We start from the raw sequence: 14,625 nt of genomic DNA, 5'->3' as shown, positions 1-14,625 counted from the left end.
AGAGGGTCGGGAAAGAAAGCACAAAGGAGGTAATAATATCTGATTAGCCAAGCAGCTGGAGAACTAATGGGGAATTGTGAAGCCTATCAAGGCATCGTGACTTTCCGTGAGTGACATTCTGCAGCAGGCATCGGCTACCAGCCGAGGAACCGCTCTCGAGTATTACCCTCAGGACTTGTCTTTTATTGGTAACCTTGCAATATCCTTTGCTGGAGTTGTGTGTTTCTGAGAATTTGGTGGCTTGTCTACAAGGCCTAATTGACAGCTCTCATCGCGCTACCAGCTGGGTCAGAGCCATCCCCAGCGCTGCCAGGGAAGTCGATGGTCCTACAGGGTGGGTGGATGTTTTGCAGCTGTCTGCTGTCATGTTGTGTCTTTTCAAGGCTGAGACTGTTGCGATGACCTGAATGTATGCATTCCATGAATTAGTTTTGTACTGTTTTGTGGGTTTGTTTTTTCAATGCAGCGCCCGGTTTAAAATTATTGCTGTGATAGCTGGCTGCTTCTCATTTGCACCAGCACAGTGCCATCACTTTGGGGAATCACAGCTGAAAGCAGTACACCAGAGAGAAGACTCGATCCCATTATTTTATAGTATTTTTGTTCAAGATGTGATCGGAAGTGATAAGCCTGAGGTGCTCTGATTTTGTCATTGGAGGAGGCTGGAAGGGGACTCAGCCACCCTTGGTCAGCTGTAGTTGTTGCTCAGGATTTAATACCACGCTCCAGGATTCTGATGCAGGCGGGCACCTTTGTTTTCCCCTCCTGGAGGTTTTGTTGGGATGTCAAGGTCTGTTTTGCCTTCCCTACGGCACAGGGTGACCATCCTGCAGTCGGGATGCCATACCAACGCTTGTCCCTTCCCAAAATCGATGGTGCTGTTTCTTTTGACTTGAGCAGGGACAAGGTGACACTGGCCTGTCAAGACCATAGGTCAGCATAGATGCCATCCACATCAATTCGCACGTTACCCTTTGTAGTGCTGCACTCCTTCTTCAAAAACAGTTCCTCGTTTAATTAATAAAGCCGTAATTATTTCTCCGGTTTGTACATAGCTGAATTTTGTAATAATGGCGCTCTTTCAGGAGAGAAAAATCAGGGAACTGTTCTTACTGCATATCTTTGGGCCTGGAAATGCTAACGTCAACTTGATGAGCTGGCAGTCAGATTGTGTTCCAGTTCCTCTTTACTTATTTTCATTTCTAAAATCTGCGAAACGTCGAAGATTTATAGTCCTTAATTTCACACTTGCAGGTAGGATTTAGTTTAGAGCACAGAATACGTGAGCTGTAAGAAATAGGACTCCAGCTTCCCGGGGCTGCAGGAATTGGCAATACCAACTTAATCTGAGCCTGCCTCCCACAGAGAGGATGCAGGAAGGAAATGAAAAGTATATGTAAAGTTTTGTGTATTTATTACTTCTTAAAAATATTTTTCATGGGTAAAATCTGTCTTTAATGACACATTCAAAGTGCGGGGCTGAGAAGTACTGCATAGCTAATGCATTGTTTTCTTTCTGTTTATTCTGCAGAAATGATGGAATTTCATTTTTTTAGTAAAATTACCAGTGCACCTTTATTATTCACAGGTCTTAAAACGCATGACAGGATGAACTGCAGAGCCCTTGATTTTAATACCAGCTCCTTTGCGAAGCTAAACTGGTTTTCCAGCCCCGACTTGGTGGGCCACACAGGTTTTACTGTAGTGTAATCCATATTTAAAGCTTCTTATGGACAGCTACGTCTGCAAATAAACTCAGAGAGTAGAGAGGGGTTGCACTGTGCTACCTGGGCCTGAGCAGGGAGATTATCATAGGAGAGACCTGAACAAGAAGGGTGATGGTTCAACGGAGGAGGTGCATAGGAGAGACACAGGCAGCTCCTAAAGGACAGTGGGGTTAGGAATCCAGCCCTCAATATGAGCAAAGGAACTCCTGGCTCTGTCGTTTCCTTTCCATGAACAGCAAAGACAGAGAACACGAGGTAGTTAAAGCACTGTGTGTATTTAATTTGCACGTAGCATTAGGGTTTAATTTATTTGTTTACTCTTTTTTTTTCCTCCTGTGAACCCTTTTAGGAGCTGAGCGCCATGCATTAGCCCGGATTCAGCAAGGCAATGAATGTTTTAGTGTGTATAAAATGCAACTCTGAGACAGGGGCTGCCTTTTTATTTTAGACATCGAGGAGCTAAGTTCATAACTAAGGCTCTTAGGCGATGCAGCGGCAACAAAAAGCAGCATTGAAATTTCCCAATGACAGTTTTTATGAGGAAATTGAAAGGCTTACAGCCTGCGTGCAAGGCTGGCACAGAGGAAGCTGGGTTTCCAGCAGGCTCTCCGGTGATCCCCTCGCCACTCTCAGACACAGGATTTGCACTAAAATAAAGGAGATCAAAATCTGACATTATGAGATTTACGTTCCCATACTGTATTCACTACAATAAGTTGATGGGTGAAAAGTCTTCAGGAAACACAGGCTTGCTCTGCTGCTGTAGCCTGGCTCTGCCAATGCCTGTTGTATTTCTGATGGACTGTATTGATATTTCATTCAAAGCTGGGGCAACAAAAATGATTCCATGAAATTCACAGCTATAGAAAGATACTGCCATGCTGGCGTATGCAGTTGGAATACTCTGAGAATATTTACACATGCATTCAAGTAAATGTGGATTTGTAAAACATAGAACCTTAACAGTGTGTGGTGGTACCAGTCAGGCTCCCTCCAGTACTGTGGGATGTGGCCATCACAGTAGGCGTCGTGGCACAACTACCTCATATATTTAATTCCATTTGGTCTTCAGTGGGATGTCAGAAGGAGTGCAGCTCCGTTGCCATTAGCTGCATTGCCTTGTCTGACGGTGTTCTTGGAGCAACGGCGGTCTGATCTCACCAGTTCTGGACAGTGCTGAGGTTTGCTCATTTCCCATGCATCCAGGAGCACAGCGTGGTGCTTGGGTGAAGCCCAGCCAGTGAAGCCCAGCCACCCAGCTGGGGCTGCTGGGGCTGTATCCTGGCCAGCGATGCTTTAGCCTGGGAGTAGAGCTGCTGGGTTGGTGCTTTCCTCCTGAGCAGGTGCACAAAGAACCAGAAGTGCCCTGCTGAGTATTTATCCCCCACACTCAATTTCACAGATGTGGGTAAACAGATCCAAACAGGACCCATTAAAGAATTGTCTGGTGTTGCACAGAACTCCAGTGGCATTCCAAGCCTACTGCAAACAGGCTGTGTCCTCTCAGAAGAGTTATGTGGATGCTTTAATATTATAGCTTTTCACCCTAGTGTCATGCATTTAACATGTATAACATACATGTGGAAGTTCAGAATGGTATGCATGTACACATGGATGCTTACAGACAGACCTCACCAGGCACATCCTGCTGTAGCCTGCTGGAAGCTGCTGAACTTCTGTAGGAAATCAGTCACAGCTCCGCAATTTCATGCTTTATTATTTTTGTTACGTGTATGAGGGAAATTATAAACCTTGTAATCTCTTTCTTACTGCATAAAAAGCTTTAGATAACATCAAGATATGGCAGTGGAACAAAGCAAGATGCCGAGATACGCTAATGAACCAGACGTGGCACTGGGACTGCACCTGTGCCTAGCTCCCTTACGTCCTATTGTGTGCAAAGGAGGGGAGGTGGGAGCTGCTGGGAACGAGAGGGCAGGGATGGGATTGAGGTTTGGCCAGGTCCCTGCCTGAGCTGCTGTGGGGTCAGCATGCCCAGAGCATCTGGGCCATCCCAATGGGACAAAGGCATCCAGAGCCAGCTCTGCATGTCTGCTTGGGCACTGGTTTGCTTAGGAGCAGACTGGGGAAGCAAACTTGCACTGGGCTGTATTAGGAGGCACCTACGTGCTGTGTGTTGTAACCATGCTATGAACTGCAGCAGGCTGGGGCTCAGACCTGAGCTGCACCGGGCATCATAACCAGCCTGAAAAGGCACAACCAAACAAACTGCCCCAGAATGTTGCACTGCAGCACACTGTGCAGCTCTTTGAGGAGCAGCGTTGTTCCGTGCATTTCATTGAAGTACTGTCGGCTGAAAACTCTTTCCTTCTAAGCACTTGTGTCACACTGAGCACGCACATAGCTCCTTGTGGTAATTCCTTGCACCTCAAAGGTCCCTTTCTGGGTGTTAACCATGAATTTTTGGTACCGCTTTTTTCTGTTCAAGACTGAAAATGCTTCAACCAAGATAATAAATCACCATCAGTGCTTCAGCTTTTTGCCACTGCAAACAATTGCCAGGTACATCCTGAAGGCACTCCCTTCCTCTTGTACTGTTCCAACATCATCATTAAAAAAAAAAATCTTGTCCTTTGTGCTCCCCCCCCCTCCATACATGCACATCTCTTGTAGTGTGTTCATTTTTCAGACTTGACTTTGTGCAAACACAATGTTGTGCTGCAAGCATTAAAAGGCAATTTAGTACTCAAAGGATTAAAAGCTCATGTTAAATTGAAGACTACACTTGGCATAAACATTAAAAATTGACAGAACACCCTACACATTAACTGCACCAGGGCTCCATAATTAGCATTTAAAAGTAAAACATCATTTCCTTACTGTTTCCTACTTACTCATTTATAATGCATTTATTATAATACAGATGTGAATATGAGGCTTTCCACTATTGTCAGTTAGTAAATATGTATACTCCTGTTAGGACACAGGCCTGTTTGGTGTACACAGGGATGTGAGGTGGGGTGAGTTGTTACTTAGGTCACAGAAGCTCGATGGGTCGCATCTCGTGCCGGGTGTGATCCCAATGTGAGCAGCCATAGGGAGATCAGGCAGTACGAGTGTGGATGGACTCTGCTTGTCAGGCCTGGTGTTGGGCAGCGTGGGCAGATGGATGCACGGCTAACCCTGTAACGTGGAGAGTTGGCTGCAGATTGAAATATGAACCCAAACGAAGAAGAAGGAGAAAGCAAATCTCATTAGTGAACGAGAGACTACCGAATGTTAGAGGGGTAGTAATATATTGACTTTTTTTGGTTTGGACGAGATGGTGTTTTGTTCATGCATACTAATGCAGACCTTTCCTGTCATTAAAAATGGAAGGTACGATGGCCAAGCGCGAGCTCTGCTTGGTTCTGTGTGTGTTGGATTGAAGTCGTGCACAATGCCCACACAGCCGTGGCATTGCCCGCACTGCCTCTGGCTCAGCACTTCCTTCTGCATCCCCCAAACCCACTGTCCTCGACATCCAAACGTCTTGCAGGTCTTCAGCCCAACCTTCTTTCCCACAGATCCACAGCTCTGGGCTCACTGGGAGAATTTTCACTGTGCTGTTTAGGTCAACCTGGGTGTCACTTGGTCACAGTTGGCCAACAAAGTGTCCCCGTGTCACCGCCTGGCTGGGCAAGCAGACATTCCCATCCTTTGTCAGCCACCACACCATGCCGGGCTGTCTGCATATTGGATGTACCCCTGTCCCACTGCACCGGGTGGCTGCTCCCCACACTCAAAGCAATATGAAGGGAGCATCCATGCCGCTCCTAGCAAAGCCCACCACTGCTTGTTCAGATCCAGCAATGTGGCAGCACGCAGACAATCTGCAAAGAGCTGCACCATTACCTTTGCAGGCTCGCCGACGTGAGGAACCTTTCTTGTTCCCGGCATGAAACTGCAAATGATATCCCGCGTGCTGAGGGGTCAGCGCTGGCTGGGAGAGCAGCCTGCGTTTTGTTGGGGCTCTGTGAAATGCAATTAGGAGCCCCTCCGCAGCCAGCAGGAGCCGCGCTGAAAAGGAGCGAGGGGAAGAAGAAAGCCCTCCCCGCCGTCCAGCAGTGCGTCCGCTTTGAAGTCCTGGGCCATCTCTTGTCCCCCCCAGAGGGCCTTTAATCAGGACCTTTGCCTTGTCATCCGGGGAAGAAAAACCGCGGCGCAGTTGGTGGGGTTGTCCCTGTGTGTGCCGGGAAGCGGAGGCTTTGTCAGACGTTACCACTGACCCGAGCACTTTGTTCCTTTGTCTCTCCCAGACAAGCGTTTGAACTAAAAAGAAGACTCGGGGCTGTGCTAACAGTATTTTAATAGGGAGCCGGCAACTCCTCAGCAGCCTTCCTGCAGGCCCAAGGCAGAGCGGCGGTGTTTGCTCAGAGCTTCCTGCAAGGAGCTCAGCCGGCTGTCCCATGCCTGGGCGATGGCAGGAGCTCCCGCAGCAATGCAGTGCTGCTGAGCAGAACGACTTCGTTATCACCCGATGGGCAATATCCCGTCAGCAGATAAGCCCGGCTCAGCAATGATTAACGTTTCGGTTTTTGTTGTTTGCATTGCAGGGCTTTATGAATGCGTTACAGCTTCTTAAATAAACAGCCACCAAACCCAACGCCATCAACGTTGGGCAGAGGGAGCGGGGCTGTGGGACTGGGCACAGTGCTGGGCTCAGCGGGTCGTTCTGCTGGTGACAGATCCACCCGAGCCACTTTCTATCGAAATATTTATGTACCTGCTGCAGTCTCCCTTTGCTATTGAAGTACGTGCAGCTGGACTCGTGCTATGACTTTTATTCCTGAGGCAGAGGCACAAAATAGTACTCAGTGCTTCTTAAGTGGTGTAAAATATTTCTAAAATAACCCCTCCATCCCTGTTAAGCAAACATTATCTCCTCACCCATTTTCTTCATTCCCATTTCAGTACGCCACAGCTTTTTCCTGCATTCAATCAGTTCCTCTTTAGAAAAAGCAAATTATTAAAAAAGGAGGAAAAAAGAGAGGAGATTTGATGGGAACAAACAGATTAATAACTAACCGTGATAATATCTGGCTGCCTTTCTCAGAGGTGCGTGCGGAGTGGAACGTGAAGCTCTATTATCAAAACAGGTTAAAGTTTTATCACGACTCCCATGTATTATATGAGATTCTCAAAGCACACCTCCTCCAGTAATGCCCGGAATAATCCAGACTGGTTATAGATGGAGTGATTAATCAAATCTCAGGTACAATAGCTCAGCTTTGGTATCAGTTCTGCTCTTTCTGTGACCCTCCCAGCATTAATTTTTATTTGTATTACTTCATGTTTGTCCCTTTCTTCTTTGAAGTTCAAGCATTTATTTGGAAGAGAATGCCAAGCCTTCATCGTCTTCCATCCCATTTATGAAACGTCACATTACAACAGACAGTAAACCTTCCTGCTCTAACAATAATGCTTACAGTACTACATACAACACAACTGACATAATAATTAATAACAGAAGGACTTTCCACAGTTTATGGAGTAGCTCTGCAGCCATGGCTTTCACTGGGCCAGCCGAGTATTTCCAACCTCTTTGCTCTGCAGTAACTGTGGCTCAGCCCTTCAAAGCCTCTGTCCCTAATCCAGCAGAATGGAAGGAGCCGTGCTTAAGTCTGAATGCCAGAACAGCCCCATCAGCTTCAAAAGGACTTCTTTTTGCTTAAAGTTAAGCAGATATTTAAGTGCTTTGCTAGCTTAGGGTCAAAGTGTTCAGCACCTTGTTGGACTGAGTCTTATCTTCCTCCTCATTAAAGATACATCAGAACATTTGGCATGTCTTTATCAAGCTGAGAGGTGCAGCCGATTGACTTTCTGTGACAGCTAAAAGTGAAAGAGATCAAGGGAGCTCGAGAGACAAAGAAGTTGGGTTTTGTTAGGATCTTAGCAGAGAGAAAAATAGCTTTTGGGGAGCTAGTAAAAATTGTTCATTGTGTTAGGAGGATTTTATTTCCAGAGGACTCCAGATCAGCACATGTGGAGGGCTTTGGGTGTGCAGATGGGGCTGGAGTGGAACAGAATCCCTCTGCTCCTTTTGCTGTTGGCTTTGGTGTGAGCATTGCGTCCTTCTGCGTCATGTTGAGGTGCGTCCCAGGTGCCAAGGCAAGGGGAGCCGTGGGAGCCTTGGAGAAGGCTTGGCGAGGTCCTCTGAGTTTTGGCAAGTGGTTCAGACACAGCAAGGTGCCCCATGGCTTGGTTCTGAGTGGAACCAGATAACAGACGCACAACGAGAGGTCGGCTGGATGACGTGAATCGACTCCCAACGCTTCCAAACTGATGACGAGGGAGAAATGTTCTCCTTTGGTGGGTACGTTGGCTTGATTCATTCTCTGAATAGGAATGGAAAGGTCATTTGCATTTGGTGACCCTGCACATAGCAAGGGGGTTAAAACTAGATGATCGCTGTGGTCCTTTTCAACCCAGGCCACTCTATGATTCTATGATTTATATTTCTGCTAATGACTCTATGAAGAAGATATTTTTCCTAATGACAACATTTTGGGGCAGTCTTCTGTTTGACACCTGTACCCGACCCTGCTGTGAGTCGGGGAGCTCCTTCCTCCCCACACATGGCTCTGCGTAGGGCTGCCTGCTTTCCCCTCCATTTCTGCCCCAGGAGGAAGCTTTCTGTGCCTTCTTTCCCGCATCCTGAAGCTTGGATGCAGCTAGAAAATCCATTTCTAATAAAAAAGCAAGCAAACGATGCGAGTATCGGGTTTACATTTATCCTTATAAGGCACACCGGCAGTCAACGCGCCGTTCTGCTGGGCTCAGCTATTAGAGCGTTCCGCGCGGCGAAGGAACCATCTCCGGTGTTATTTTCAGGCTCAGTGAACTCACGGATGTGTCTGTGGGTTCCCAGTTATTACAGCATCAGTGGGGCAGCAGTGTCCCTGACGCTGCTAATTTACTGTCTGTCCGGGACCAGCTCCTCAACACTCAAAGCAGGAACGTCATTTCAGCTCTTAAGTAAAACTGAAGAAGTCTTTTCATCTTCCTGTTGACTGGCGGGCTCCTTAAGTAGATCACAAGCTTTCCGCTGCTTTGTCTGAGCGAGGAGGAAAACTTTAATTGTTCCCATCTTCTAGTGCAGGTATTGATTAATAAAATGTATTAGCAAAGATCTCGGCCTACTTTTTGTGCCATCAAACAAGTGCTTAATGACTGTATTACTGCGAAAATGGCATCGGTTTAAAGCATTGGATTTGAGCCCCTTTGTGCTTTCCTTCCATTTGTTTCTTTTCCCTTATTCCATTATGAGCAGTGAAGTTGCTCCTGCCCTTCTGCAGCATCCTGTGGAAGGGCAAGGATGCAGGATGGGCTGCTGTTGCTGGCAGCATGGGCAGCGGGGATGTTGGGCAGCAGGATGCAAGGGCTGGCAGGCAGCAGGTGAAACTGGGTGATCCACTGCAATGGGTGGGCAGGGGTGCTACTGTGATTTCGGAGAAGGCGTGTTCATGAGGAACATCACCAGCAGGGCTGTGTGAGATGAGGAGTGCTGCCTCCCACCTCACTTCATCTTCTTTTTCACTTTGGGTCCCGTCTGTAGCATCTCACTTACTGTGCATGCCTGTGCAGCCCTGTAGCACACCCTTCACCCCCATGCTCACAGGTGTATGCCATGCATAAAGTGCCCATATTTTGCAGCTGAGTGGCAAATCCATGCACATTGCACTGATTTACCACTGGCTATCAGGGCCCCAGTACTGCTTGCAGGTTTTCCATAGATCTTGTGTTACGGCTGGGACTTCCTGAACATCCTGCCTTTTAGTAGCCTCATAATGCCACTTCGTAGAACCATGGGATCTTTAAGGCTGGAAAGATCATCCAGTCCAACCACCAGTCTGTGCCTGTGACTGCGCTAGATCACATCCCTCAGTGCCACATCTCCCCTCTTCATGAACACCTCCAGGGATGGTGACCCCACCACATCCCTGGGCAGTCTGCGTCAGTGCATCACCACTCCTTCTGAGAAGAAATGTTTCCTAATGTTCAGCCTGAACCTCCCCTGGCACAACTTAAGGCCATCACCTCTTCTCCTAACTTGGCTCAGTCCCTGCACTTTGCACCTTGCGGGCCACTTTGGGTTTTACAGCAAACACTTGGGCATTACAGCACTTAAGCGTTAGTACAGAATTGTTAAGCCTGACAACAACTGGATGCTCTCAGCCTCAGTGCTTTTATCAGACCTCCTTTTGCCCATGCGTGCCCCCATGCTCCAGCCCCGCTCGCCAGCTGCAGCCACAGAGCTTCTTGTCACCAAGCAATGTTCTTGCAGCACGCTTCACCATTTGTAAATCTAGAATTAAGGCTCCATGTTTTATAATGCCAGCACCGGAAAGTCCCACGTCTGCAACTGAAACGTGCGCCGTGGTGACAATAAGGCTTGGATTGTCTGTAATGCTGATATATCCAATGCTGAACATGGAGACGTGGGGTGCCATCCAATGCAGAACCCCAAGACAAGCCCTCAGCTGCAGTCCCAGGGCTGCGCTCCTGCCTGGGATCCATGGGCAGTGCAGTGTGGGGCTGGAGCAGGAGCACTGATGTGACAGCAGCCAGGCAAGGAGCCTGAGCCCTTCCTCACCCCGCTCCCTCTGCATTCACAAATGTTCATCTCTGTCGCTCCTTTTTTCCCTCCTTCCTAGGGGCGATGACTGACAGATTAATATATGTCTAGCTACGTGTCTTAGAAATCAAAAGGAAGGTGCTGTCAGAATCGCTTGTCAGAAAATGAGATTAGGCACACTTGTCATTTGCTGAGGATTGCAGTCTTTCAGAGATAAGGTTGCATTTAATGAGTGTAAAAAGCCTCCTTGTGAAAAAGGGGGTGGTGCAGGGGAGAGAGAATGATTATTTTTCTGGTGTCAGCTGAGTGCTTTATCATATAACTTGATACTGTGGCACCCTGGCAGGCACTGATAATGGCTGCTGGGGCTATTGCACCTCTTCACTCGCTCCGCGGCTTCAAAAGTGATGACTTGTTACCTGCTTTTAAACTCTCCTTGGATGTCGAAACCCACTGTCCTAAGGGAGAGAAGCAAAAGCGTGTACAGTGTGTTTTAAAGAAAGGCCTGTGAAAACACACAGCATAAAGGGAACGTGCTAAATGTATAGCCACTTTCCCCAGCAAACTATAAAGAATACTCAGCGGGTTTCACTGAAATATGGAACTTGTCTGACAAGTGAAGGATAACTAATGAGAAACAGAGCTGGATCCCACTGCAACCAATTGTGTTTTGTTATGGAAAATATTTATCAAGCTTTTTTTTTTTTTTTCATTTGTTAGTTCTCCTAACAGTGCTGTAATAACTCCTCTCATGTTTGCCATCCCGTTTGGCTCGCGTGCCTCTCAGTTATTCAAATCTGCAGCGGGTTCTTTTTTTTTGGTCATCGGTTGGATATTATCATATTGTGCATTAATATTTCAGGTGAACGTTTCATTCGTCACAGTAACGGTCATTCTTTTGCCAAGTTAATGTCTTTGCTGTGTTTAGGAGCGGGCTAAATGTGCAGATTTATCGTTCATAATGTGCTGCCTAAATAGGAGATGACAGTCAAAAATGGGATTTATCTGTTCAGCAGGAGAGACCCTGCATTAGCAGCGTGGTTGTGCTGCAGTATTTCCTTCCCAACCAGACCTCCTTTAAAATGATCCTTGGAATAACAGATCTCTGTCGTACATTCCGCTCATCGACTGAGATGTGATTTTCATTATTTTGCTTGAATGTTCGAAAAGGAAAGAAATTACTGGATTGGTTTCCAGTGCTGATTCAGCATTTCCTGGGCTCAAAATGACCTGAAAGACAGAATAGGATTACGGCGCACAATAAAGGGTGCTTTATTCGGTGGTAAGAAAGTCCCTTCCTCCGACGGAGAAGAAGGGAATGAGGAATACTTCTCCCTTATTAGTTGATTCAGCGCACGGATATTGACAGACAAATTAATTTGAAATACTTCTGCAGCTCCAGAACTCAGTAGCAGGCAGGCAGAAATTAGGGGAAGATAATGGCTCCGGCTGAACGGCGGTGCATTTCTGAAGTGCGCTCGCAGGAGCGCCAGTGGATGGGGAAGAATTTATAGCTGATCCTCTTATTTTGCGATAGGATCTTACAAATGTTCCCGGTTAAACTAAAGAGTGTAGGCAGCAGCTTAAGAGCCAGGCGAGGTCTCTAGCAGCGAAATCCGGCTGAACGGTGCTCCAAAATCTGTCCGGTGAGGCAGAGTTCAAACCACAGGAAGGTGGATGGATAAAACGTGTGCTTCTCCTGGTGGAGGAGCTGCAGCCAGGAGTCGATTTGTGTATTCTCACTCTTTGCCATCAGCAAAGAGAAAGGCAGACCCTCGGTGTTCCCTCACAGGCACTGCTTGTTCGGAGCAGCTGGGGGGCAGAGGTGCCTCGTGCTTACAGGGCAGGGAAGGTGGCTTTTCCATTTGGGGAACGGGTTCAGAAAAGCATCCAACCTCCTCCAGCAGAGCCAGGCTGCGCTCTGTCCTGGCAAGCAGCAGAGACCGCTCAGTATTTTACAGGGCCAGGCCCGTCAGGATGGGGAAGAGAGAGCAGCCCTATTGTTCCCCGAGCCCCACTTTTTATCTTTGTTTCCATTTGAAACCAAAATCATAAAACTGCCTGCAGAGCGGTTGCCTTGCTGTTCCTATAAATGAGAATTCCAGCTTTTATGCTAATTCAGTTTCAGGTTTCTTTGAACCTGCAGTTTATGGGCCTCTGCTTAAAACTGCAATCTGTTCTGCATAAAAGAAGGGATTACAAAGTGTTTTAGTTTTGCGAATGCTGCAGAAAAAAAAATACAAATAAAATAAAATAAAAAGTTGCGCTGTCATTAATACGCGCTGACAAAAGTTTTCTGCTCCGTCAAATAAAAAAAAAGCCGTACTTCTGCTGCCAGCAGAACGCTCTTCTATGGCCCCATCGCTCTGTTTGCTCCCGGCTGGTGCAGGTGCTGCCCGTGGCCCTCCTCCCTCAGCACAAAGCCCCTGTGTGTGAGGGCACTGCTCCGTGCACAGCCAGGCCAGCTCCCCGTGGGGCTGCGAGCGCACCCGGCTGCCCCACGTTGCTTTTTGCTGACAGCTGTTGCTGCCTTTTATGGCATAGTTTTGTTTGTCGGAGCGGCTGTTTGGGTCACTCGCAAGCGCCGGTCCTTTTCTTGAACCTCTTTAAAGCGTTCGACTGCGAGCACTTTCTGCTTGGGACGCGATGCTGTTGTGTGCTGTTCAAAGCCATAAAACGCCGCTGATAGCTCCATAAATTCTTTTCTTGTGGAAAAGAACCTGCATCTCCTGGCCAGTAATGTCCCAAATGATGTGTGTTTTCAAAGCTTTATAAGGCACCACAATCACGCTCTGAGCTCAGACACCATCATGCTTTCTGGAAAGATTAGCAGCTTATTGGAAACATGAATGTTTCCAGTCCTGCACAGAGCACCAAAGCATTGGAACATCCAGACTTTGCAGTGCCAGGAAAAAAAAAAAAAAAGCTGCAGAACCTTCCAGGTGAGGCGAGCTTTGCCATAAATAATTTAATCCAATATAATCTGCTGTAATTTCAATATTCATTCGCTCGCAGTGCCAACGGTGGGTAATTCTTCTTTGGAACTGGGGCACAGCTTGGAGCCAAGCGCCCGCTGCCCTGCCTGGCTGCTGGAGGTCATTTCCATAAAGCGGTTGGATCTGAAAACCTCTTCCAGGGAGTGAAAGATCTCGAGTTCCCTTTTGATCCAAGTTCAATGCACTCCACTTGGCCGTTGTTGCGGCAGAGACGAACGTCGGTGCTGACAGAGACCACAGACAGATGAAAAAAAAACACAAAAAAAACCACGTTCTGGCAAAGTCCCACGTAGATAAGTGTCGGAAGATTTCACAAACCTACCCGGGCATATCCCAAATACGGGAAAGTACTGCTGTCGGGAGAGAGGGAAGCTTCACCCAGCGGCCATTGAAAACATTAGGAGGTGGCGTTGCTGTTTTTTCTCCCTTTGATTTAATTTGGCTTTGGGTGAATTCCTAAACCTCTCATTCTGAATTCCAGAACGCATTTCGTGCATGCATAATGTTCTACAGGAAAACAGAGGTCCTCCACTTATCTCTAAGACACGAATAATGAGCATAATGAGGCCCGCAGCCCTGCCAAGAGACCTTAACAGCCTTAGGGAGAGGAGGAGGTAAATGCATTTCAGTTCTGTGCGCGCTGAAATTTCAGGTGTGGCGTGTGGTTAATGTTTGAAAAATCCAGTACAGACAAGCCTGGAGTTTAATCCAGGCTGAATTTGATAAATTAAAGTCTTGCAAGGAGTCTCAGCTGTAATTAGCCCAGTTCTCACCACGCAGGGATGGAGAAAGTCTTGACCAGAGTGCTCGGAGACGAGCTGCCACAGCTCAGTGTTAGGAGTTTAACTCCCTGCCCTGGGCAGCCTTGCGATCCCTGCAGCCTCAGCCCTTTGTGTTGTGCTCACACCACTGTCTCAGCACTCGTTTACTTCTTGTTGGTGGACACCAAATGCTACACAGGAGCCGTAGTCCCTTTGCTGAGCTCGAGAGACAGCCGCCAGCTGCACTGCCTGCTGGCCCTGCGCGTTTGGAAGTGGGAGCTGCGGGGTCTACGGAGGAGAGGTGGAATCGCCTTTCTGCGGGCACAGTGCTGCTGGCTGCTCTGTGCCTCTGTCAGGTGCAGGAATGTGGGAGACGCAACAGGCCGGGTCTGTGCGAGGCACCGTGCAGAAAGCTGGGGACAGCCCAGCTTTGGGAAGCACCGCCACTGCTGAGGGCAGGAGCTCGGCTGGGCCGAGGTGAGGGTGGTTTGTGGTAGTGGTGGAGGTGTGCTGAGAACGCTGTGGGACTGAGGGCATTTGTGGCTGCATTCATCTCCTCCCCC

At 47.8% G+C, this 14,625-nt stretch overlaps 1 protein-coding gene and 1 long non-coding RNA gene across 9 annotated transcripts in view; one reads left to right on the top strand and one right to left on the bottom strand.

The window, feature by feature from the left end:
• AUTS2 (activator of transcription and developmental regulator AUTS2) overlaps window positions 1–14,625 on the top strand; it is a 663,053-nt gene that overhangs the window by 578,719 nt on the left and 69,709 nt on the right. The window lies entirely within an intron of this gene.
• On the bottom strand, window positions 1,984–5,834 carry LOC121107194. The gene is made up of 2 exons (XR_005840903.2): window positions 5,583–5,834; window positions 1,984–4,871 (listed from the first exon to the last, which is right to left on the bottom strand). It is a non-coding gene; the product is annotated as an uncharacterized LOC121107194 (long non-coding RNA).

This window comes from Gallus gallus, chromosome 19 (assembly GCF_016699485.2).
Source record: "Gallus gallus isolate bGalGal1 chromosome 19, bGalGal1.mat.broiler.GRCg7b, whole genome shotgun sequence".
In the NCBI taxonomy this organism is placed as follows: domain Eukaryota; kingdom Metazoa; phylum Chordata; class Aves; order Galliformes; family Phasianidae; genus Gallus; species Gallus gallus.
This window is presented reverse-complemented; position numbering and strand designations above follow the sequence as displayed.